At 43.1% G+C, this 25157-nt stretch overlaps 1 long non-coding RNA gene across 2 annotated transcripts in view; it reads left to right on the top strand.

Moving 5' to 3' along the window:
- Positions 1 to 25157, top strand: part of LOC140906492 (uncharacterized) — a 385847-nt gene that overhangs the window by 176613 nt on the left and 184077 nt on the right. For both annotated transcript variants that reach the window (XR_012157129.1, XR_012157130.1), the window contains exon 4: positions 18166 to 18301. This is a non-coding gene — a long non-coding RNA (uncharacterized lncRNA). The remainder of the gene's footprint in view (positions 1 to 18165; positions 18302 to 25157) is intronic.

The raw sequence follows: 25157 nt of genomic DNA, 5'->3' as shown, positions 1-25157 counted from the left end.
ACTTATTTATCAGCTCTTGTTGGAGCAGAATCCTGGATTTATGTTCTGTCCAATGTCCCACAGAACTTTTATCCAGTAAAAAGGTCATCTGTAAATCTCAGAGGCAAGAGTAAGATTTTCCTACCATAACATGAAAAAGGAAAAAAAAAAAAGACATGGCATTAAAACTTAAAAGCTTGCTGTTAAACCTATGAAAATACATTTGTTCAGCTGAGCCCACATTAAGATTGCATTGCTTCATTTGGAGTCAGCTGAAGCTTGGTAATCTTGAGGTCGTGGTGTGAAATTTCACTTTAACATATACTTGGTGTGCTGAAGGCTGCACTGCTCTAATTAAAAAATCCCCTGGTTTTATGGCACTATTCTGGAGGCTGTCTTGATTTGCTGATGAATGTTGACAGGACTATTAAAGCTTTGAAATAACATCACTTGAACATGGCACAAAATGAAAGGGAAAAGCACTGCCATGCTGCTCTTGGGTGTTATTAACCTGATTAGAATTGGAGCTAAAATGGAAAATCATCCCTGAGCTATGCATTTCATTTATTTATTTGTTTGTTTCCTTATAATGACATTATGATAGCTGTGTTTATTGGAACCCTCAAAGTACTGCAATTAAGCGAAGGAGCATTTATTAACTCCTTTGTGTCTAGAAACACAGATGAGGAATAATAGAGTAATGTATATAAAAATATATATGTTGTAGGGGAAGCTGGTAGTGATCCTTGTATTTAGGTTGCCTGTTCATTACAAAAGAGTCTTGCAACCTTATTTTTAGAAGCTCTTAAAACCCCCATTGTTTTCAGCAGCCCTCTGAAATTCAACAAGGAGAAAGCTCTCAAGCTAAAGTGTTTTTTTTTTTTTTGTCCCATGAAATTCTGTTCAGGTTTAGCTGAGATATTAGCTGTTGAAAATCACCATTTCCCTGCTGTTTGCATTGCTTAGGTAATTTTTGGTAACATCCCAAATAACAAACGAACATGAACATTCTAAAGAGCGGTTTCAGAGTAGCAGCCGTGTTAGTCTGTATTTGCAAAAAGAAAAGGAGAACTTGTGGCACCTTAGAGACAATTTATTTGAGCATAAGCTTTCGTGAGCTACAGCTCACTTCATCGGATGCTAAAGAGCGGGGCCCCAACCAAAGCAGCAGCACACACTGCAATGATAATGCTTGTAAGCTGTCGGAACAGCTGTAGTGGTGGTGTGACAAACCAAGCCAGGCTTCCTCTTAGGGTTGCCAATTTTGGTTGGACGTATTCCTGGAGATTTCATCACATGACATAATCTTTAATTAAAAAGATGAGCCTTTGATTCCTGGAGATTCCAGGAAAATCCTGGAGGGTTGGCAACCTTGCTTCCTCCTGTCACATTCCCCAGATGTGGCACATGGCCCCAGTGTCCCATCCCATACCTCTCTCTGGGGTCACCACATATGGTAGGCTTACCCCTCCTCCTAGATGAAGAGGAGCTGGGCTGGGCTCCCACCCTAAATCTTCTAGACCCAGCACATGGTTCCAACAGCCCATTCCCCACTTGTATGATAAGGTATACACACAATCTTTAATTACATGATCACATTATTTCTTTCTTTCACAGGTCCCCTGCCTCATTCAAGTTGGGCACACAAAGGAATAGTCAAGTGCATAAGTGACCATAAATCTGACAAATGCTTGACTTTGCAGCCTAAATAACTAATGCAGTTATTAGGAGGTAATTGTGACATGCCCCAAGGTACAGTCTGGACTGTTGGATTGTTGTGCCCCCTTAACCTTCCAGTGTGATGTGCACTATGCCCTGTTTTGCTGTATGAGCTGCCACTCTGCCCACGCATCCCAGCCTCTAGCATGCAAGTCACCCCCAGACAGCAACCAGGGTGCTATGCCCAGCCACTCTTGAATTACTTACAGGGTAACACCCACATATCCCTAGTCCCAGCCTTGTACCCCAGAAATGTGCTTTATACACTGCTCAAGACTCCCTTGCTCAGAGTAAGATCATTAGTTTGTCATTCCATCAAAGGGAATGACTATGCACCAGCCTTTGTAACCTGAGTAGATTCCCCACACTGCAATCAAAAACACATTTTTTTTAGATAAAACACTAAGTTTATTAACTACAGATACAAGATCTGAATTAGTTACAAAAGGAAATAGCTTGAGGTTTTATCTTTTATTTCCTCAACATTACCAGGCTACGTCACATTTGAAATAATAAGGTTTCTCCTACACAAAAACCTAAGCAGTCTGTGCTAACTGGAAAGCTTTTCCAGTTAGGACCACTCCCCTCAGTTCAAATGTTTCTTTGTCTTTCCAAATGATCTTGTTGCCTTCAATACAGGTGGGGAAGGAGAGGTGTCTGATGTCATTGTCCCTTATTTTATACTCTCCTCCAGATGCTGTAAAAATCCTTAGGGTATGTCTACACTACGGAATAAGGTCAAATTTATAGAAGTCGGTTTTTTAGAAATCTGTTTTATATATTAGAGTGTGTGTCCACACAGAAAATGCTCTAAGTGCATTAAGTGCATTAACTCGGCGGAGCGCTTCCACAGTACCGAGGCTAGAGTCGACTTCCGGAGCGTTGCACTGTGGGTGGCTATCCCACAGTTCCCGCAGTCTCCGCTGCCCATTGGAATTCTGGGTTGAGATCCCAATGCCCGATGGGGCTAAAACATTGTTGCGGGTGGTTCTGGGTACATATCGTCAGGCCCCCGTTCCCTCCCTCCCTCCGTGAAAGCAAGGGCAGACAATCGTTTCGCGCCTTTTTTCCTGAGTTACCTGTGCAGACGCCATACCACGGCAAGCATGGAGCCCGCTGAGGTAACCGTTACCCTATGTCTCCTGGGTGCTGGCAGACGCGGTACGGCTTTGCTACACAGTAGCAGCAACCCATTGCCTTCTGGCAGCAGATGGTGCAATATGACTGGTAGTTGTCCTCGTCGTGTCCGAGGTGCTCCTGGCCACGTCGGTTGGGAGCGCCTGGACAGACATGGGCGCAGGGACTAAATTTGGAGTGACTTGACCAGGTCATTCTCTTTAGTCCTGCAGTCCTATTGAATCGTCTTATGGTGAGCAGGCAGGCGATACGGATTGCTAGGAGTCCTACTGTACCATCTTCTGCCTGGCAGGCAAGAGATGAGGATGGCTAGCAGTCGTACTGTACCATCTTCTGCCGAGCAGCCATGAGATGTGGATGGCATGCAGTCCTTCTGCACCGTCTGCTGCCAGCCAAAGATGTAAAAGATAGATGGAGTGGATCAAAACAAGAAATAGACCAGATTTGTTTTGTACTCATTTGCCTCCTCCCCTGTCTAGGGGACTCATTCCTCTAGGTCACACTGCAGTCACTCACAAAAGCCATACACAGCCATCCCAGAAGCCATACACAGGCAGCCTGGACAGTAGTCAGGAGCTGTTCAACTACAGGCTGAGCAAGTGCAGAATGGTGGTAGAATGTGCATTTGGACGTTTAAAGGCGCGCTGGCGCAGTTTACTGACTCGCTCAGACCTCAGTGAAACCAATATTCCCACTGTTATTACTGCTTGCTGTGTGCTCCACAATATCTGTGAGAGTAAGGGGGAGACATTTATGGCGGGGTGGGAGGTTGAGGCAAATCGCCTGGCTGCTGGTTACGCGCAGCCAGACACCAGGGTGGTTAGAAGAGCACAGGAGGGCGCGGTACGCATCAGAGAAGCTTAGAAAACCAGTTTCATGACTGGCCAGGCTACGGTGTGAAAGTTCTGTTTGTTTCTCCTTGATGAAACCCCCCGCCCCTTGGTTCACTCTACTTCACTGTAAGCTAACCACCCGCCCCTCCTCCCGTCAGTCACCGCTTGCAGAGGCAATAAAGTCATTGTTGCTTCACATTCATGCATTCTTTATTCATTCATCACACAAATAGGGGGATGACTACCAAGGTAACCCAGGAGGGGTGGTGGAGGAGGGAAGGAAAATGCCGCACAGCACTTTAAAAGTTTACAACTTTAAAATTTATTGAATGACATTCAACATACACTGCAATGCTTTGTTCTACAATGATTCCCGAGTACGTGTTACTGGCCATGAAGGACGCAATAAGGCTGCCCTCCCCAGAAACCTTTTGCAAAGGCTTTAGGAGTACATCTAGGAGAACCGCGAATGCCAGGGCAAAGTAATCCTTTCACATGCTTGCTTTTAAACCATGTATAGTATTTTAAAAGGTACACTCACCAGAGGTCCCTTCTCTGCCTGCTGGGTCCAGGAGGCAGCCTTGGGTGGGTTCGGGGGGTACTGGCTCCAGGTCCAGGGTGCGAAACAGTTCCTGGCTGTCGGGAAAACCGGTTTCTCCACTTGCTTGCTGTGAGCTATCTACAACCTCCTCCTCCTCCTCCTCATCTTCGTCCCCAAAACCTGCTTCCGTATTGCCTCCATCTCCATTGAAGGAGTCAAACAACACGGCTGGGGTAGTGGTGGCTGAACCCCCTAAAATGGCATGCAGCTCATCATAGAAGCGGCATGTGTGGGGCTCTGACCCGGAGCGGCTGTTCGCCTCTCTGGTTTTCTGGTAGGCTTGCCTCAGCTCCTTCAGTTTCACGCGGCACTGCTTCGGGTCCCTGTTATGGCCTCTGTCCTTCATGCCCTGGGAGATTTTGACAAAGGTTTTGGCATTTCGAAAACTGGAACGGAGTTCTGATAGCACGGATTCCTCTCCCCAAACAGCGATCAGATCCCGTACCTCCCGTTCGGTCCATGCTGGAGCTCTTTTGCGATTCTGGGACTCCATCATGGTCACCTGTGCTGACGTGCTCTGCATGGTCACCTGCAGCTTGCCACGCTGGCCAAACAGGAAATGAGATTCAAAAGTTCGCTGTTCTTTTCCTGTCTACCTGGCCAGTGCATCTGAGTTGAGAGTGCTGTCCAGAGCGGTCACAATGGAGCACTCTAGGATAGCTCCTGGAGGCCAATACCGTCAAATTGTGTCCACAGTACCCCAAATTCGAGCCTGCAACGTCGATTTAAGCGCTAATCCACTTGTCAGGGGTGGAGTAAGGAAATCGATTTTAAGAGCCCTTTAAGTCGAAATAAAGGGCTTCATTGTGTGGACGGGTGCAGGTTTACATCGATTTAACGCTGCTAAATTCGACCTAAAGTCCTAGTGTAGACCAGGGCTTAGTGTCATGGGGATCAGGCAGCGCCATTGCCTATATGCCCTCATTCAGTCCTTCATATGAATTGCAAATTCTTGCTTACATCCTTTGTGTACGTGAGGGTTGACATGTAAGGCTTGTGTTCACAGTTCCTTTGCTATTTCTAAGGGCTTGGCTACACTTACATTTTATAGCGCTCTAACTTGCTGGCTCGGGTGTGAAAAATCACCCCCTTGAGCGCAGTAAGTCAGAGAGCTTTAAAGCGCTAGTGAAAACAGGCTCCGAGCTCTGGGAGCTGCGCGCGCAACCACTCTCGCACTTCAAAGCGCTGCCTCGGGAGCACTCCTGCGACAGCGCTTTGAAGTTTCCAGTGTAGCCATGCCCTGAGGAGCTAATGTGTGGGCATTTTCCAGACGCACAACATGTTTCAGTAACTAACATACAGCAAAATCTCATAACTTCCTGTACAATGATGATATGTACGTTTCAACAGGACAGTAATGTTCAATACATTATGACTTTTCCAACGATACCTCACAAGGCATAGAAAATATATCCTAGCCATATACAAGTGGTGAATATAGGGGGTACAGGGTGTTATTTTTGGATACAGTGTGTCACAATGATTTTATATTATTGTGCAAAGAAGTTTTCAGAGGCTGAGGGCTTGACCCATAAATTTGCATGGTGTGATGATAAAGGGGAAGGGATCCAGATCAGCATAAGTAAAGAACATGTCAGATCTTCTTCTGACTAATTTGAATGGATTCAAGATAGTAGGACCTGATGCAATTCATCTCAGAGTGCTGAAGGAATTAGCTGAAGAAAGACTGGGGCCACTGGCAATAATATTTGCAAACTCATGGATGACAGGAGAGGTCCCAGAAGATTGAAGAAGGCTAAAATAGTGCCTATTTTTTAAAAAGGAGGAGCCAGAGAAAAACAGATTAGTCAGCCTGACCTCAATGCCTGGGAAGCTACTAGAGCAATATATAAAACATTCAATTTGTAAATACTTGGAGGATGAAGGGGTGATCACTAGCAGCCAGCATGGATTTACTAAGAATAAATCATGCCAAACCAGTTTGATTTCCTCCTTTGACAGGGTAACTGATTGGGTGGCAAGGGGGAATGTGGTGCACATAACTTACCTGGACTTTAAAAGGCTTTTGACACACTCCCACATGATATTCTGATAAGTAAGTTGGAGAAATGCAGGCTCAGTAGAACTAACATTAAGTGGATACATAATTGGTAAATAACCGCAAACAAAGAGTAACTATTAATGGAATGATGTCAGATTGGAAGGAGGTCTCAAGTGGGGTTCCATAGGGATCTGTTCTGGGTCTGGTGTTATTTAACATCTTTATTACCTGGATGTAGGAATAGAGAGTGTACTGATTAAATTTGCAGATGACACAAAGCTGGGGTGTGTGTGTGTGTGTGTATGTATGTATGTATGGAAGACTGCAGACTAAAAGTCAGAGGGACCTTGATAAATTGGAAAACTGGGCTATAGACAACAAAATAAAATTCAACAAAGATAAATATAAGGTACTGCACTTAGGGAAGAAAATACAAACACGCAAATACAGAATGGGGCATAACTGGCTTGAGAGCAGTGCTTCTGAGAAGGATCTGGGAGTTGTAGTGGATCTCAACCTCAACAAGAGTCAACAATACAATCCTGTTGCAAAAAAAGCAAATGCAATTTGGGGTTGCATTAACAGAGACATAGCATGCAAGTCACAGGCGGTGATAGTACCGCTCTACTCAGTGCTGATTAGGCCTCAGCTGGAGAGCTACTGCATGTCCTATTTTGGTCACCGCAGCATAGAAAGGATGTAGAGAAGCTGGAAAAGATCCAGAGATGAGTGACAGAGATGATCAAAGGGACAGAATTCAAGCCATGTGAGCAAAGACTGAAGAAACTGAGAATGTTTGATTTGGAAAAGAGGCGATTAAGGGGGACATGATAGTGGTTTTTAAATACTTGAAAGGCTGCCATAAAAAAGATGGAGAAAAGTTGTTCGTTCTTGCCACAGAAGGCGGGACAAGAGGCAATGGGTTCAAATTATAGCATAGCAGATTTAGATTAAATCTCAGGAAAAAACTTCCTAACTGTAAAAACAGTAGGACAATGGAACAGAGAGCCTAGGGAAGTTGTGGAAGCTCCTTCACTAGAGGTTTTCAAAAGGAGGCTGGATAGCCACCTGTCTTGGATGGTTTAGACACTACACATCCTGCATAGTGGCAGGGGGTTGGACTAGATGACCCTTGTGGTTCCTTCTAACCCTATGGTTCTATGATTCAATGACTCATCCCTGAGTTACTTCTGAGCCTGAGCCTGCTTGAGTATGATAATGAGAAGCTGTTCAGACACAGATACCGCCCTGGGTATGCCTGTGAATGTCTGAGTCACAGTAGCTCACAGAATCATAGCAGTGTACTACTTGAAAGGACTTCAGTAAGTCATCAAACCCAGTCCCCTGCACTTAAGGCAGGATTAAGTATTAACTAGACCATTTGTGACTGGTGGTTGTCCAACTTGTTCTTAAAAACCTCCAATGACTGAGATTTCACAACCTCCTTACGCAATTTGTTCCAGTGCTTAACCACTCTGACAGGAAGTTTTTCCTAATGTCCAACCTAAACCTCCCTTGCTGCAATTTCAGCCCATTGTTTCTTGTCCTATCCTCAGAGGTTAAGGAGAACATTTTTTTTTCACCCTTCTCCTTGTAACAACCTTTAAGTACTTGAAAACTGTTGTGTCCCCTCTGTCTTCTTTTCTCCAGACTAAACAAACCCAGTTTTTTCAATCTTTCCTCATAGGTCATGTTTTCTAGACCTTTAATTATATTTGTTGCTCTCCTCTGGACTTTATCCAATTTGTCCATATCTTTCCTGAAATGTGGTGCCCAGCATTGGACACAATACTTCAACTGAGGCCTGATCAGCACAGAGTAGATTGGAAGAATTACTTCTCCTGTCTTGCTTACAACACTCCTGCTGATACATCCCAGAATAATGTTCGCTTTTTTTTTGCAACAGTGTGATGCCGTTGACTCATATTTAGCTTATGGGCCACTATAACCCCCAGATTCCTTTCTGCAGTACTCCTTCCTAGGCAGTCATTTCCCATTTTGTATGTGTGCAATTGATTGTTCCTTCCTAAGTGGAGTATCCTGCATTTATCCTGATTGAATTTCATCCTATTTACTTCAGGCCATTTCTCCAGTTTGTCCAGATCATTTTGAATTTTAATCCTATCCTCCAAAGCACTTGCAACCCCTCCCAGCTTGGTATCATTTGCAAACTTTATAAGTGTACTCTCTATGCCATTGTCTAAATAATTGGTGAAAATATTGAACAGAACTGGACTGAGGACTTGAAGAAGAGCGACTTGAAGGTGGTGTTGTGTTTGCCATCAAAACACAGCTAGTTAGCAAACTTATGAATTTCCCAAAGGATGTGAATGATAGACTCATGCTAATGAGACTCTCACTGTTTGAGAAAAGATGTGCAACTATCCTCAGCGCCTATGCACCTGCTATGACCAACCCAGATGTGATCAAGGACAAATTTTATGAAGGTGTGGTACACGTTGAGCAGCTGCTCTGCTGCTGCCACTGCCAGACTTAAGTGGCAGGCTAGTGGCTCACCTGCCCAATCAGGAAGTACAATCAGTTAGAGAAAGCTCATTGGGTGTCACTGAGCTGGCTGGGTTGCCTAACGACCAGGCTGAGAGCCAGATGTGCTCCTGGTAGAAAGTTTACTCTTCTGTGTCTTCATCAGCATATAGCAGAAGTTCTTGTCTCAGGGTTATCATTCTCTCCCTTGGGTCAATTCATGCATCACAGCCAAAGGAAGCGTCTTCAGGACATCCTTTTACTTACTGTAAGAGAGATGAATCAGGCAAAGTGCAATTTCTCTGGATTCCTCGACCTTGACCTCATATCCCATATCCTTATTGTATGCAGTGTTGGCCTTATTGGCTCTCTTGGAATCCTTAAGTTCAGTATTTGGGCTATACTGTTAATGATCACCCTCCTTATCCGGGAATAGATATCCTACTATAGTACAAGTATCAGAGGGGTAGCTGTGTTAGTCTGGATCTGTAAAAGTGGCAAAGAGTCCTGTGGCACCTTATAGACTAACAGATGTATTGGAACATAAGCTTTCGTGGGTGAATACCCACTTCGTTAGATGTATCGAAAGCTTATGCTCCAATACGTTTGTTAGTCTATAAGGTGCCACAGGACTCTTTGCTGCTTCTACTATAGTACAGTTGAACCTGCCAGGTTGATGCACACACCTCAGCAGAGTGGTCCTCATGAGCCAAAAAGGATTTGTCCAAAGTAATTTTGAAGATCACCTAGAGCAATATGCAGGCCCTCCTGCACTTGTGGCAATTTCTTCATTCTCCTCAGATGAAGTTGATAATCCTTGAGTACTGCCTATACAGTAACTCCTCACTTAAAGTCATGCTGGTTAATGTTGTTTCGTTGTTACGTTGCTGATCAATTAGGGAATATGCTCGTTTAAAGTTGTGCAATGCTCCACTCTTACGTTGTTTGGCTGCCTGCTTTCTCCGCAGCTGGCAGCCTCCCTATGCCCCTCCCCTCGCCACAGCACCTCCTGCCCACCGGCAGACCCTGAGGATCAGCGCCTACCCCTCCTCCCCCCCGCCTCCTGCCCACGGCAATCAGCTGGCTTGCGGCATTTTGAAGAGAGGAGCGAGGACTTGGTGTGCAGGCTCCCCCTCCCTCCCCTGCCTCCCAAACGCGGCAATCAGCTGGCTTGCGGTGTTTAGAAGGGAGGGGAGGGAGGGAGGGGGGAGGAGCAAGGATGCAGCATGCGAAGTAAAGGGGGGAGGAGGTGGGGTGGGGGAGAAGAGGCAGGTCAAGGGTGGGGGCTTGGGGGAAGGGGGGAGTGGGGAGTGGGCAGGCTGAGGGTTGAGCCCCCCCCCCCAGCCCCTGGTGCTTGCAGAGTAGGGAAAGCTGCCGCTGCAGCGCAACGTGCTTCTCCTAGCCTACACCACCTTCAGCCTCCTTGCCTGCCTCATTTTCAGTGCCAGTGGGCTGTGCCTGTGTAGGGTAAGGCAGGGGCACCTCCTCTGTTTAAAACTTATACCTGTATTAAATTGCTTGTTTACAATTGTTTAAAATGTATATAATGCATTTTGTCTGGCGAAAAAAAAATTCCCTGGAACCTAACCCCCCCCCTTTACATTAATTCTTATGGGGAAATTGGATTCGCTCAACATTGTTTCACTTAAAGTCGCATTTTTCAGGAACATAACTACAACATTAAGTGAGGAGTTACTGTAGTTGACAATTTTAAGGCATTTAAGGACCAAAAGAGGATGGCACCTTAGAAATCACTTTGCTAATTGACTCTTCACTTTGTGTAGTGAACCTAGCAAGTGTAAAATGTTAGTAGCTTAACATGACATCATTTTATATGTACTCACTGCTGGTGTAAGTCTGCTTCCACTGACATCAATGACAAAATACCAGTTGGTTATAATAGTGCGATGTTGGTTATAATGTTGCCATATTTTACCATAATAGTCTGAAATTTCCCATGCCAGGTGTCTGCCTTAAGCTGGATGTTTTTGTAAAGTTTCAGCTAAAACAGTTCAGCCATTTCCAGGATTGAGGTTAGGGAAACATGTATTGTTTTGCCATTTTAAAAATTCTGGCAACCTTTTCTTTGAAAAGCTCTGGCACCCCCTATGCTTTGGAGATGGGACTTGAAATTTGTGAGTAGGGTAGCCTTTTTGTCAGGAATATGTCTTTTGTTGTTCCTTTGAAAACTGCCCAAACTTGGTCAAGTTATATGCCTTGGAGAAATCTCAGTTCACACATGCTCAGTAGAGGCTCTTAGAGTTTAGCAACTAAAAATCTCAGAAGCTTCCACCCTCATTGAGCATGCTCAAGCCTCTCACAGGTTCTAGTGCTGACCAGACTCTGCATGCACACCCCCACAGAGGGACTGAACACACTTCAGACCAGGGCTGTAGGAACAAAGCCAGACTTTCCTTGTAATTACTGCTCCTGGCTGCCCCATGCCAGAATGGGGCTTGGCACCAGTACCGAGAGCAGGGATTCTTTCTCTCCTGTGTTCTCACCCAAGCAGAGTGGAGGAGGAAGCTGCCTAATTCAAATGGAGAGGGGACAAAAGCCAGACCAGGGGGGAGGGAAAGGATCAGATTGGGACAAGAAGCTGGGATTGGATGCGGGAGGGCAGAAGCGAGAAGCTGTGTTTGGGAGTTTGGTAGAGGGACGGGGATTATGAGATGGATTTTGTGGGAGGAGGGGAGCTGGCACTGGCAGGGCAAGGGGACTAGAACTGGGAGCTGGAGGGGGAGAGGAGGCTGGGACTAGGAACTGGTGGGGAGGCTGGGGCTCGAAGCCATTGTGGGGACCACTGAGATTCAGTGAGGAACTGGGAGGAGGGGGGAAATTGGGACTGACTGGACAAGGAGACTAGGTCTGGGAACCAGTAGGACAGATGGGCAAGAGGTTGGGGAGACAAATCTGGGAAAGAGCTGTGGTAATGCGGGGAGAACTGAGGTTGGTTGGGCAAAGACTGAGACAAGGAGCCAGGAATGCAATGACTGAGATTGGATGAAGAGCCCAGGGAAGTGGATGGGGACTAGGAAGGAGCCAGTGGGGTAGGGGAGGGATGACTGGAAGCCAGGAGGAAAGGGGAGAGACTCATCAGACAAGGAGTTGGGTGAGGAAAACTGGTATTGGTTGGCCAATGAGACTGGGGAAAGCAGTTGGGGGGTGGAACTGTAACTGAGACTGGATGGGCAAGAAGGCTGGGACTGGGAGCCCAGAGAGGGAGATCTGGACTCATATGGGGAGATTAAGAGTGGCTGGTCAATGACATGGGGACTTGGATGAAAATTTGATGACTAGGAGACTGGGACTGAGTAGGCAAGGGGAATGGGACTGGGACGAGGACCCAGGAATGAGGAAGAAACAGGACTGGGATAGAGACAGGTTGAAGGGGATTGGGGCAAAAGGGGTCAAGCTGAGGAGGGAACAGGCAAAAGAGTCTGTGACCACTACAGCACAATCCCCTCCAGAGCCTGGAGTAGAACGCAAGATTCCTGAGTCTGACCATTCCTCTGCTGTCAGCAAATATCTGTGAAACTCTCTGGCAAAATGTGTCTCATCCCCTTCTAGTGCTGGTCCACACAGAAGATGACAACCTAGTTTTGCTGTCTGTTACTTTGTTAATTCAAGTGTGCATCTAAAGGTTCCAACCCCTGCTAATGACCAATGTGGATATCAATATGACACTACATGATGGAATTTGGTTATTTTAGTTTCCTTTTTATAGAAGCCTGGAAAATAGAACACAAAAAGCTACATTAAAAGTACATTATGAAAGTTGCAAAGTCAAGCACTCCAAAGTTAGGAAATGCCAGAATTAAGGCTGTCTGTGCAACCTTAATTTGGTCCCCTTCTGCTTAAGCATTATGATACAGTATTTAATTACATGATCCCATACTATTTTTTCCACATGTCCCCTTTCTCACTGCATGCACATGATCATTGATGGACCAGCTCTGAGGATGAATCAGGGTTGTGAAGTGAAGATGACTGTTGTCTGTAGGACCCTGCCCCATTGGCTGCAGAAGTTGAAAAGTTCTAGTGAATGAAGCAAGGACTGCAGGAAAATAAAGGGTGGTCTCATAGTCAGCTGACTGCTGTGTTGGAGAATTGGATTCTATCTTTGCCTCTGTCACAGAGTTCCTAGGTGATGCTGAATATAAAACTTACGCTAGACCTTTCACAGACGGTCACTAATTGCATGTTCCTCGTTTTCTGGATCCCTGACCTGAGACTCTGGGATCTGATCTACAGAAGTACTGAGCACTCAAAGCTGCATCTGGGGTCAATGGGAGCTGTGCTTGGAATATATTAAGTCCTAGATAAAAATCAGGTCCTACACTTCTGAAATTGGGCACCCAAAATTAATGGACACTTCTAACCTCAATTTTTCTGTGCCTCAGCTCTCCATCAATAAAATGCAGATAATAACCCCCCTTCGCCCACTTTGAGGGAATAATGTGAAGATTAACTGAAGTTTGTGAAGCACTCAGGTACCATAGTGATGGGCATCATAGAAAAGCCTGTGAGGAAATTATCGTTCTGTGTTCAGAGCAGGGTTTGAATGGTGTGACATAAGGCTTATTATGCGTATCATAATGCAGACACAAAAAAAGGCTGAATTAAAACTGCATAGGCAACCTTAATTGTGGAAATGTTCCAACTTTTTTGAGTGCTTTATTTTGCAGCCTCAGTGTTCTCTTAACATAATTTTTTTGTGTGTGTAATATATCTGGAAAATCTAGTCATCAGCATTAGGATATAACAAGAAGCAATAGAATGATATTAGGCTGAATATCAGGCAAATGACAATGAGATGTATTAAACTGTGGAATAGTCTCTCAAGGAAAACTATGAAAGCTCATTATTGAGACTCTTTACACTTGACTGGACAATGTAGTAGAAGATACACTGTAGGGAACAATCCCGCATTGGCAGTGAGATGGACTGGATGATTTAATACGTCTTTTGCATGTCTAACTTCTCTGATTCTATTATTTTTTTCCTATGAGAAATACAATTATAAATCCAGAAGTTTCTGCTCCTGCAGATGGCAAACTTAGCTAGACTAAAAGTTTCTTCATGGGTCACGGATCATTGGCCCATGGGGTTTTAATGGATTTCAATGAAACCTCTGACGACAGCTTTCTAAAGGACACTATTCTCTGTTTAGGTTTTAATTGCTCAGGCTTCCTTTCTATTACAAACTTTCTGGAAAAGCCATGCAAATGAAATGTCTCTTATATACTGAGAAAAATTGATGGAAGAGCTCTTGGTACAACACAATATTGCGAGCACATGTTGAGAGCAATTATGTACTCTCACAATCATAGGCGCCAGCTTCCTCTATTCCCCAAGGGTGCTCCACCCCCGCTCTGCCCCAGGCCCTGCCTCCACTCTACCTCTTCCCCCATGCCTCTACCCCACTGTACCTCTTCCGGCCCCTGCTCTACCCAAGGCACTGCATCTTCCCGCCAAGTTCTGCCCCTTCCCCAAGCGTGCATCGTTCCCACTCCTCCCCTTCCCCCCGCAGTGCCTCTTGCATGCTGCGGAACAGCTGATTGGGAAGGAATGGATCGACAGGGCCGCTGGCGGGTGGGAGGCACTAGGGCGGGAGTGGGAGCTGGCTGCTGGTGGGTGCTAAGCACCCACTAATTTTTTTCTGTGGGTGCTCCAGGGCTGTCGGTGCCTATGCTCAGAATATCTTAAATAGACTTGATCATGAGGTAATTTAAAATTGTCCAGTAAGGGCACATGCACAGAAATGAGGAATAACTCCTCTGCATAGGCTAAAAGGGAGAACAATGGAGCCTTGGGCTCTCCCTTGAAGAATCCAGATCCCCCCTTCACCCCCCGCAGAGTCTGCGTTGTACTTGCTTGCTGGCTCTTAGCTGAGGTACCTTGAGCCTGCAACAAGATGATAATATGATTATTTTACATAATAACTTCATAAACTATATTTCCTAGCTCCCTATGTGCTAGTGTATCCAAATTATTATTCACACAGTTCCAGATAGCTTATTTATATAGCCTCTTTTAATAAGCTTCTGTTTTCTTTTCTGTTCTTGTACACAGCTCTGTAATAGGTAATAATTTAAGAACTCTTTGACTGTGTCCTGGTTAAAAAGGTTTTCTCCTAGTGTTCCCTACAGAAACAAGTTATCCTCAAGAAATCTCGTACATTGTGGAAAATCTGTCTAACTTACAAGAGGTGATCAGATTTTTTTCTGTTTCTTTTCCTGGGGAAAATTTCAATTTTTTGGAAAAAAATCAAAAATTGAAATATTTCAACCAAAACCTGAAATATTTTGATTCAGAAATGCCTCATGAGAGGTGCCATTTAGGCACCTCTTGCTCACATTCTCCTCTATAGGCCAGGGTCAGTGATCATCCAAGAATATTAAAGGAATTGGCACCCGAAATTGCAAGCCCATTAGCAAGAATTTTTAATGAATCTGTAAACTCAGGGGTTGTACCGTATGATTGGAGAATTCCTAACATAGTTCCTATTTTTAAGAAAGGGAAAAAAAGTGATCCGGGTAACTACAGGCCTGTTAGTTTGACATCTGTAGTATGCAAGGTCTTGGAAAAAATTTTGAAGGAGAAAGTAGTTAAGGACATTGAAGTCAATGTAAATGGGACAAAATACAACATGGTTTTACAAAAGGTAGATCGTGCCAAACCAACCTGATCTCCTTCTTTGAGAAAGTAACAGATTTTTTAGACAAAGGAAACGCAGTGGATCTAATTTACCTAGATTTCAGTAAGGCATTTGATACGGTGCCACATGGGGAATTATTAGTTAAATTGGAAAAGATGGGGATCGATAAGGAATTGGTTAAAGGGGAGACTAAAACAGGTCCTACTGAAAGGTGAACTGTCAGGCTGGAGGGAGGTTACCAGTGGAGTTCCTCAAGGATCAGTTTTGGGACCAATCTTATTTAATCTTTTTATTACTGACCTCAGCACAAAAAGTGGGAGTGTGCTAATAAAGTTTGCGGATGATACAAAGCTGGGAGGTATTGCCAATTTAGAGAAGGACCGGGATATCATACAGGAGGATCTGGATGACCTTGTAAACTGGAGTAATAGTACCAGGATGAAATTTAATAGTGAGAAGTGTAAGGTTCTGCATTTAGGGATTACTATCAAGAATTTTAGTTATACGCTGGGGACGCATCAATTAGAAGTAACGGAGGAGAAGAAGGACCTTGGAGTATTGGTTGATCATAGGATGACTATGAGCCGTCAATGTGATATGGCCATGAAAAAAGCTAATGTGGTCTTGGGATGCATTAGGCGAGGTATTTCCAGTAGAGATAAGGAGGTTTTAGTACCGTTATACAAGGCATTGGTGAGACCTCACCTGGAATACTGTGTGCAGTTCTGGTCTCCCATGTTTAAGAAGGATGAATTCAAACTGGAACAGGTACAGAGGAGGGCTGCTAGGATGATCTGAGGGATGGAAAACTTGTCTTATGAAAGGAGACTCAAGGAGCTTGGCTTGTTTAGCCTGACTAAAAGAAGGTTGAGGGGAGATATGATTGCTCTCTATAAATATATCAGAGGGATAAATACTGGAGAGGGAGAGGAATTATTTAAGCTCAGTACCAATGTGGACACAAGAACAAATGGATGTAAACTGGTCATTGGGAAGTTTAGACTTGAAATTAGATGAAGGTTTCTAATCATCAGAAGAGTGAAGTTTTGGAATAGCCTTCCAAGGGAAGCAGTGGGGGCAAAAGATCTATCTGGCTTTAAGATTAAACTTTATAAGTTTATGGAGGGGATGGTATGATGGGATAACATGATTTTGGAAATTAATTGATCTTTAAATATTCATGGTAAATAGGCCTAATGGCCTGCGATGGGATGTTAGATGGGGTGGGATCTGAGTTACTCAGGAAAGAATATTCTGTAGTATCTGGCTGGTGAATCTTGCCCATTTGCTCAGAGTTTAGCTGATCGCCATATTTGGGGTCGGGAAGGAATTTTCCTCCAGGGCAGATTGGAAGAGGCCCTGGAGGTTTTTTGCCTTCCTCTGTAGCATGGTGCACGGGTCACTTGCTGGAGGATTTTCTGCTCCTTGAAGTCTTTAAACCACAATTTGAGGACTTCAATAGCTCAGACATAGGTGAGAGGTTTTTCGCAGGAGTGGGTGGGTGAGATTCTGTGGCCTGCGTTGTGCAGGAGGTTGGACTAGATGATCATAATGGTCCCTTCTGACCTTAGTATCTATGAATCAGGCTACATCTCTCATGATACACCAAAGCCTCCTCTCACCAATGCCTCATGGAAGTCTCATGGCTGTGGTGCATTATGGGAGATAAAGTCTGGCAGGGGAACCTGACCCATACATGAGAATGGGGACTTGAAGGAACTGCATTACAACTTCCACGAGGTACTGCAGCAGCATTTCTGAATTGCAATATTTTGGTTTTCAAGCAAAACCTTTTCTGTTTTTGGGCATTCAGCTGTTCAATGAAAAGTTTAAAATTTCTGTGGAAAGCAGACACTTTTCACAAAAAAGTGTTTAGTCAATATCTTAAATATTTGCCACAGAAAAAAATCTGTTTTGATGGTAATTTTTTGACCAGCCTTGGCTACTAAATAGCGGGTAAGAGAATGTCAGAAGCATAGCCATAGCACACAGCAAAACCATTATTTCGTACCAAAACAAACTGGAGAGACTCTACCATATGAATGAAACTTGGCTGCCCCCTACAAGATTCAGGTTGAATCAAATGGACCAGACAGTTTTAGATTGAGTCGGAGCTGACCAGAAATAGTTCTGAGGGTCTATGACCGTGATATTTGGGTATCATTGCTGCTTGTGAATAAAGAGGTGCTCAGATAATATGGCAATGAGGGCCATATAAGCACCTATATAGACAATGGTCACCAAAGTGAAACTTCTTTCTAACAATATGTAGACAGTATTGTGCTATACACTGCAATGTTGAGCTTACAGAAAGGCACAGCCAGAAAAGCACTCCACACCCAGTTGTCAAAACAAAAATGATATCCAGGATAGTAAAATAAATATTTAATTTTGTTGTCTTCCTCTACCAATCCCAGATATCCAGACAGCTCTAATAATACTTTATAAATATAAATATTTTAAAATTTAAGTGTTTTGATACATTTTCGTGTGTTCATTTTTCACTTCCAGCTGAGTGTTGGCTTTACAACAACTATAGTTTAGACAAACTACTGTGAGCTGGATTTTTGCATGTTGTAAATATATCAAGGAGAAAGGGCAGTAGCTTTGAAGTAAAAATAATACTAGGTGCTTATAGAGCTCTTTAGATCTTCAAAGTATTTTTTTTTACAAACATTCATCAATGACAATATTCATCAATGACTCAACAACTTTATTGTACACTAAACCAGCCTCATTATTCCTGTAGGTGCTTCAGCTACCCAAATTGCCAGCTCTGGATTAAGGACCTGTGAGAAGTAATATATCTGCTCTACAACAATATACCCATTTGGAAGTAGCTGTGTTTTCCCTAAGCCTGGCTGACCCATCTCTCTCTTCAGTAGGTTAGTAGTTGCATATTAAAATTGTTGATTTACTTTGTCTATATTTGGGCTCCTCGGTTCATTAAAACTCTCCTTTGTTGTGATGCCTACAAAAAACTTGACAAGGGTATGCGGAGTTGACTGTCTATCAGTATTGTCTCATTGCTTCCTTGTACAACCCCAGCTGTCTGTCTGCATCCATCAGTTGTCTCATCTTATACTTACATTGTAAATCCTTTGGGGCAGGAATCATGTCATTGTTCTGTCTTTGTACAGAGCCTAGCACAATGGGATCCTTGTCCCTGGTCCATGACTAGGGCTCTTAGGCGCTATGGTAATACAAATAATTGATAATAATAATAATAATTAAAAATAATAATAATTTTCAAACCCTGCCATCGGCAGAGCACTTTTCTTTTTGGTGATGCTGCCCCCAAAGCAAATCATTTTAAGGGACACTAAATTAGAAATTGATGTGCCCCAAACATGACCAGGAGCTTCTTCTCCTGCACAGAAATGGGTCTCAACTGCCTCTTGACATCATAGAATAGAATCATAGGGTTAGACGGGACCGCAAAAGTCATATAGTCCCTGCCAAGATGCAGATTGATTGTGTCTAAACCATCCAAAACAGGTGGCTATCCAGACTCCTTTTGAAAACCTCAGTGAAGGAGCTTCCACAACCTCCCGAGAGAGTCTGTTCCATTGTCTTGTTGTTCTTACAGTTAGGAAGTTTTTCCTGAGATTTAATCTAAATTTCCTATGCTGTAATTTGAGCCTCTTGTCCTGCCCTCTGTGGAAGGAGAGAACAACTTTTCTCCGTCTTTTTTATGGCAGCCTTTCAAGTATTTGAAGACTCGCTATCATGTCTCCCCTTAATGTCCTCTGACATCATTTTCCTCCAGACTATGAAGAGGTGTTGCTGACTGGGCTAAAGAATGCAAATTATCCCACCACAATTCCACAGGGTTTTCCTTTGAAGTTAAGACTTTGCAATAAGGGTATGTCTACACTGGAGCTGGAAGGTGACATTTCCAGCTCAAGTAAACATACCCAGGCTAGTTCTGATCAAGCTAGTGCACTAAAAATAGAAGTGTGGATTCAGTGATGTGTGTGGCAGGACAGACCAGCCACCCCAAGTATGGTCCTATCCAAGACCCTAAAAACTGACTACTGGTGGTTAGCCCCTCCCACTACTCATACCACCATGGCCACACTTCTATTTTTAGTGCAGTAGCTCAGTCATAGCTAATGCAGCTATGTCTACCCAACCTTGAAATTTCCATCTCCAGTGTAGACATACCCTAATATTCCCCATTCAGAAGGGTTCCAGGAGACTATCAGCACAGTCCCATTAGAATCACATAATCAAAGAGTAGTGTACACTGGGACTCTCAGAGCTAGAGCCTATATTTGATCTAGTCTTCCCTGAAAGAATCAGGGAACAGCTAGAATCAATCCCAGAGATGAATTGTACCTCCCTGTCATACAATATCTCCCAGAGTTAGAGGGGGGCAGTGGAACTCTACACAGCCACTAACAGTTCAACTCTCAAACCATGCCTTTTAAACCGTAAAACTGTTGCGCTTGTAAACTTAGTGTAAACTGTATGTCAGATACATTTTTTCCCCATCTGGTATCTATTATAATATAGATATAAATGTGGACACAGTCTTTGACCTTAAGTATAGAACAAAATACTTGTTTAAAATAATGTTTAGGTTCAGCCTCTTTTGTTAATTGGCAAAATCCTTTATTTCTAGAATATATGCAAGCTATTCTGCTTAAGCTTATGCAAACTGCTACAGATAATATTTTGATTTTTTTTATCAACATTACTCATCACTTTAGACTGTGCAATATAACTCATGGCAGTCTGGATTTAATGAATGCTTGAATGAGCCTCTACCCTAATTTTTTTGTGTTTTGAAAACCTAAATCTCATTGAAAGCTGAGCTTTGTTTATTTCCCAAAATTGATCTGAAGGCCATTTGGAACACTTAGTGTATTCTAAAATGTGATCATATCAACAATACACATTCAAGTTTGTTTTAAAGTCAGTTTTTCTTTCCCAGTTTACATAAATCACTTAAAAAATCATTCACTTTTTTGGATCATAATGTGCTCACTTGGCTTTTAGACCTAGATGGTTTACAGGCCAATTTTTCAAACAGGATTCTAAAGCTATTTGTGGATTACTTTCTGTTTGCTACTTGTTATCTGCATTCCTGAGGTAAGCACGTTAAAATGACTGAGGATTTTCATCAAGCTAAGTGATTATACTAAATAGGGCAATTTTGGGTGCTTTTACCTCTTGTGTTTAAACATACTATGCAGGAGAAACCAATGCTACATTTTCTTTTAAACCACAGAGGGCACTGTTTATTCTTATTGCAAAATGACCTTATTATAGTAGATTTCCACTCTCCGTAACACAATTAGTATATAAGTTTAAATTTCACTTTTGGCACTTTTTCATTTTCTGTTCCTTCGGTTAAAAAAATATTCTAGATGTATTAGTGAGGCACATTCATACATTTTCAGTATTTGACACAAACTACTCTATATTCCTTTGAATTCGCTTTCCTCTTCCCTTATTGATTTATACACATATTCTTCTGTATAAATAAACGTTATGTTTGCACAAACCTGATCAAAATAGAGGTGCAAGCTTCCTTAAAAGGAGTGGTTGTTCAGAACTTGCAGAAGAAACTATGTCTCAAGGTTGGCTTTTTGCTAACTATCATCAGCTTTTCAACCTATTCCGTTTGGCTAAGATTATTGGAAAAAGTGGTGTTGGGATAACACTCACATCAGCTGGAGTCCTCATATTTACTTCATCCCTTTAATTGTGCTTTCAGCCTGTGTATAGTACAGAGATTTCATTGCTCTCCTTGCTTGATGACAAAGGCAACTATCTATGCTGATTCTATTATTATTATTATTATTGCTTGTTGAAAAATTTTGAATTAAAAATTTTTTTGTCAGAAAATAGACTTTTGCTGAAATTGAAATTTTCTGTGGAAAGAGATGGACTTTGGCAGACTTTTCCAGCCAAAAAATTGAAACAAAGTTTTGATTCAGGAATGTCAAAACATTTAGTTTCAATCAAAAATATTGAAAGAACCGTTTTGACACTTTTTTAAATTAAAATTTCTTAGAACTTTGCATTACATGAAAAGTTTTACTAATTCAACTTTTCATCCTGATTTGGGATGAGGACAAAAGTCAAAATATCAGAATTTCATGCAGTATGAAAATTCCATTTTTAATCATCTATTGTTGTTTTATTTGAATTGTGCTAGCATGTAGAGGACCTAGGGCCCCATTGTGCAAGACACTGTACATAGATGGTAAAAGATGGTCCCTGTCCTGAAAAGTTTATAATCTAAATAAACAAAACAGATAAAGGGTAGAGGAAAGGGTATAACTGAGGGTTTGTCTACACTAGCAAGTTTCTGCACAGTAAAGCAGCTTTTTGCGCTCAAACTGTAGACGTGTACACACTGCCAAGCCACTTTGTGCGCAGAAACGCCTCAGGTGCAGGGCTGCAAAAAAACCACCTTGACGAGAGTCGTAAGGCTATTTGCGTAGAGGCTCCAGCAGCGCTCTGTTTCCAGTGTAGACATTAGCTTGCTTTCTGCACTGTAATTGGCCTCTGGAGCTGTCCCACAATGCCTCAAGTGACCGCTCTGCTCATTGTTTTGAGCTCAGCTGCCCTGGAGACATGCGCCCCTCCCCTTTCAAAGCACCATTTCTGGCAGCGTGCGTGTGTGCTATGCTGATCTCCGTGACACAAAGCAAACCATTAATGTGGAATGCTTGCGCTTTTGAACACAGAGGCAGGTGTGTGTGTGTGAGAGAGAGAGCGAGAGCCCAGGGAGGGAGGTGGGGGCTGATGTCAGGGTTCCCCCCTCCCCCTGCCTCAGGACTGGTTGCCTCCTGCCGCTGTCTGAATTTACAAGACAGCGTGCTGACACACTCTCTGTCCCCCAAAACACACTGTCTTCCTCCCCCACCACACACTTCCTGTCACACACTTCCACCCCTCCCCCCACTTCAGTTGAAAAGCAGCTGGCAATGTAGTAGGATGCCCATGGGACAATGAGATTGGGAAACCTGCATCATGTGATGCTGTGCCTGCCCCATGAGGCATTGCAAACTCTTTCCAAAGCACCCTGCGACCAGTTGCACAGTGGGATAGCTACCATAATGCACTACTGTCTTTGCCATTGCAAGAGCTGCCAATGTGGATGCGCTCCAGGGTCACCAGGAGCACAGTGTGGACACGCAACAGCGGTTTAATTCCAGCGTTATAATAAAAGTGGTATAACTTGTGGCGCAGAAACTTGCCAGTGTAGACATACCAACAGAAGCAGAAGGAACAGTGATGGTTTGCCAACATCATGTTAGTTGCATGTGTGTTTTGTTGGTTATTTGTTTTCATAATTTTGGAGCTCGTTTTAGATGTACTGGAAGCCTTTGAAGTTTTATTAACTTTACTACTGGCCCTGTCCAAGGTGAATGGGATCATATTTGAGTAGTTTCTTCCTCTCTCTAACAGAAACTGTAGGGAGCAGTGTTTAATTTAATTGATGGTTTACTATGAAGGCTCCCTAGTACCAGGGCTCCACTGGGCTCTACTTTTTCACTGCTCCTGTTCAAACTATATATGTGGCTGACACAGAGATGGTGAGGTGATCTGGACTGGACTGGACTATCACTGTACGGATCATATTTAGCTCTATGTAACCCTGACATTGCAGTGTTTTTTGCTTTCCCAGTCCCTGGCCAAAAGTAGGACTGGGAAGAGCATGAGTTGACTGAAGCTCAATCAGAGAAGACAAGGCTTATGTTAGTGGGTTGGGAGAACCATTTAGAGAGTATTTGTGATTTGGGGAATCTGACTGTATAATTTATTAATTCTGTGTAAGATTATGAATTCTGTATCTCTACCAAGCTGCAAATTCTGTTTTGGATATGGGGCTTGTTGAGTTCTCTGTTGTCCTTTCAATGCTATATTGAAACAAAATTCCAAAAGTGATAGAGGCAAAGGCCTAATAATAGAGGGTCATTTAACTTAAGTGCCTGACAATTGAAATATAATCACTCCAGACAATAGACTGGCTCCCAACCAGGAACAATGGCTCCCAACCAGGAACACTGGTTTGTCAGGAGAAAGGGCTGTTGGAAAGAAAGTCTCTAGTCGCGTGTTGAAGCTGAGGGAAGAGACTGGAAGGATATATAAAGGGAGGAGTTAATCTATTTGGGGCCATTTTTATCTGTCTCAAAATGAGGGAGAAACAATCCATAATGTAGCAGGCTGATCAGGCAGGGAATCCTGTCTACCTACCTGGTCCCCAAGCACTCCCAAGGGAAGGGTGAGCTAGTTGGGGGTATGGCATTTAGGATGTTGTTTTCTAAGTGACCTGTACTCTCTTGTGCTTTATCTGTCAAGTAAAAGAGGAAAGGTGTTAGAATTCTGAGTAAATGTTTGTATGTGTTATATGCCGTAACTATCATATTGTCCCCTGAGAGAGTTAAACTGAAACCCAGAAGGCTCGCACCTTCGGTGGAATTCTGGGAGAGAGTGTGTTTAAGTCTGGAGGGTTAGCACTGATCTCAGCAAGTAGGCATCTGGACAGCATGTTTGAGCTCTCAAGAGGGTTCTAGACAAAGGATCTGTGCCCTGAAAATATTCCTAGGGACCCAAAAACTGAGGGAATGGATGGGTTTTGTTCAAGCTCCAGAGGCTTGAACACCTGGGGACTCATTGGGTAGGCTCTCTCACAGCAGACTAATGAGTGGCTGAGAGGGGAAGCTCAGCTGGCATCTGTCACAGTATTGCAGGGATGATATCTACTCCTATGACAATGATCATAGGGTTTGCCCAATCTTTGTCAAATCAGTTTTCAATCTTGGGGTACTTCTGTGTCACCAACAGCCCCTGTAGACCCAGGTGGTTGCACACAACTAAAGTTTTTTTGGGTTTTTTTGGAGATAAGATTGTCCATAAAAACTAGGGCTGTAAAGTGATTTAAAAAATTAATCATGATTAATCGCATGATTAAAAAAATTAATCACAATTAATTGCACTGTTAAACAATAGAATACCATTTACTTTCAATATTTTTAGATGTTTACTACATTTTCAAATATATTAATTTCAATTACAACACAGAATACAAAATGGACAGTGCTTACTTTATATTTATTTTTGATTACAAATATTTGCACTGTAAAAAACAAAAACAAAATTATTTTTTAATTCTCCTCATTCAAGTACTGTAGTGCAATCTCTTTATCATGAAAGCTGAACTTACAAATGTCTAATTATGTACAAAAAAACCTGCATTCAAAAATAAAACAGTGTAAAACTTTAAAGCCTACAGATCCACTCAGTCCTACTTCTTGGTCAGCCAATCACTCAGACAAACAAGGTTGGTTACAATTTGCAGGAGATAATGCTGCCTGCTTCTTGTTTACAACGTCACCTGAAAGTGAGAACAGGCATTCGCATGGCACTATTGTAGCTGGCATTGCAATATATTTACGTGCCAGATGTGCTAAAGATTCACGTGTCCCTTCATTCTTCAACCACCATTCCAGAGGACATCCTTTCATGCTGATCAAGGGTTCTGCTTGATAATGATCCAAAGCATTGTGGACTGATACATGTTCATTTTCATCATCTGAGTCACATGCCACCCGCAGAAGGTTGATGCGGAAACTACAGAACCAAAAAAGAAAATCAGAGTGTTGCTCTTTTAAGACTTCTGGAAGCATGCTCCACACCTCGTTCCTCTCAGATTTTGGAAGGCACTTCAGATTCTTAAACTTTGGGTCAAGTGCTGTAGCTATTTTTAGAAATCTCACA

This window comes from Lepidochelys kempii, chromosome 2, assembly GCF_965140265.1.
Source record: "Lepidochelys kempii isolate rLepKem1 chromosome 2, rLepKem1.hap2, whole genome shotgun sequence".
Taxonomy (NCBI): Eukaryota; Metazoa; Chordata; order Testudines; family Cheloniidae; genus Lepidochelys; species Lepidochelys kempii.
Note: the sequence above shows the minus strand (reverse complement) of the source record. Positions and strands in the feature narration are given on the sequence as shown.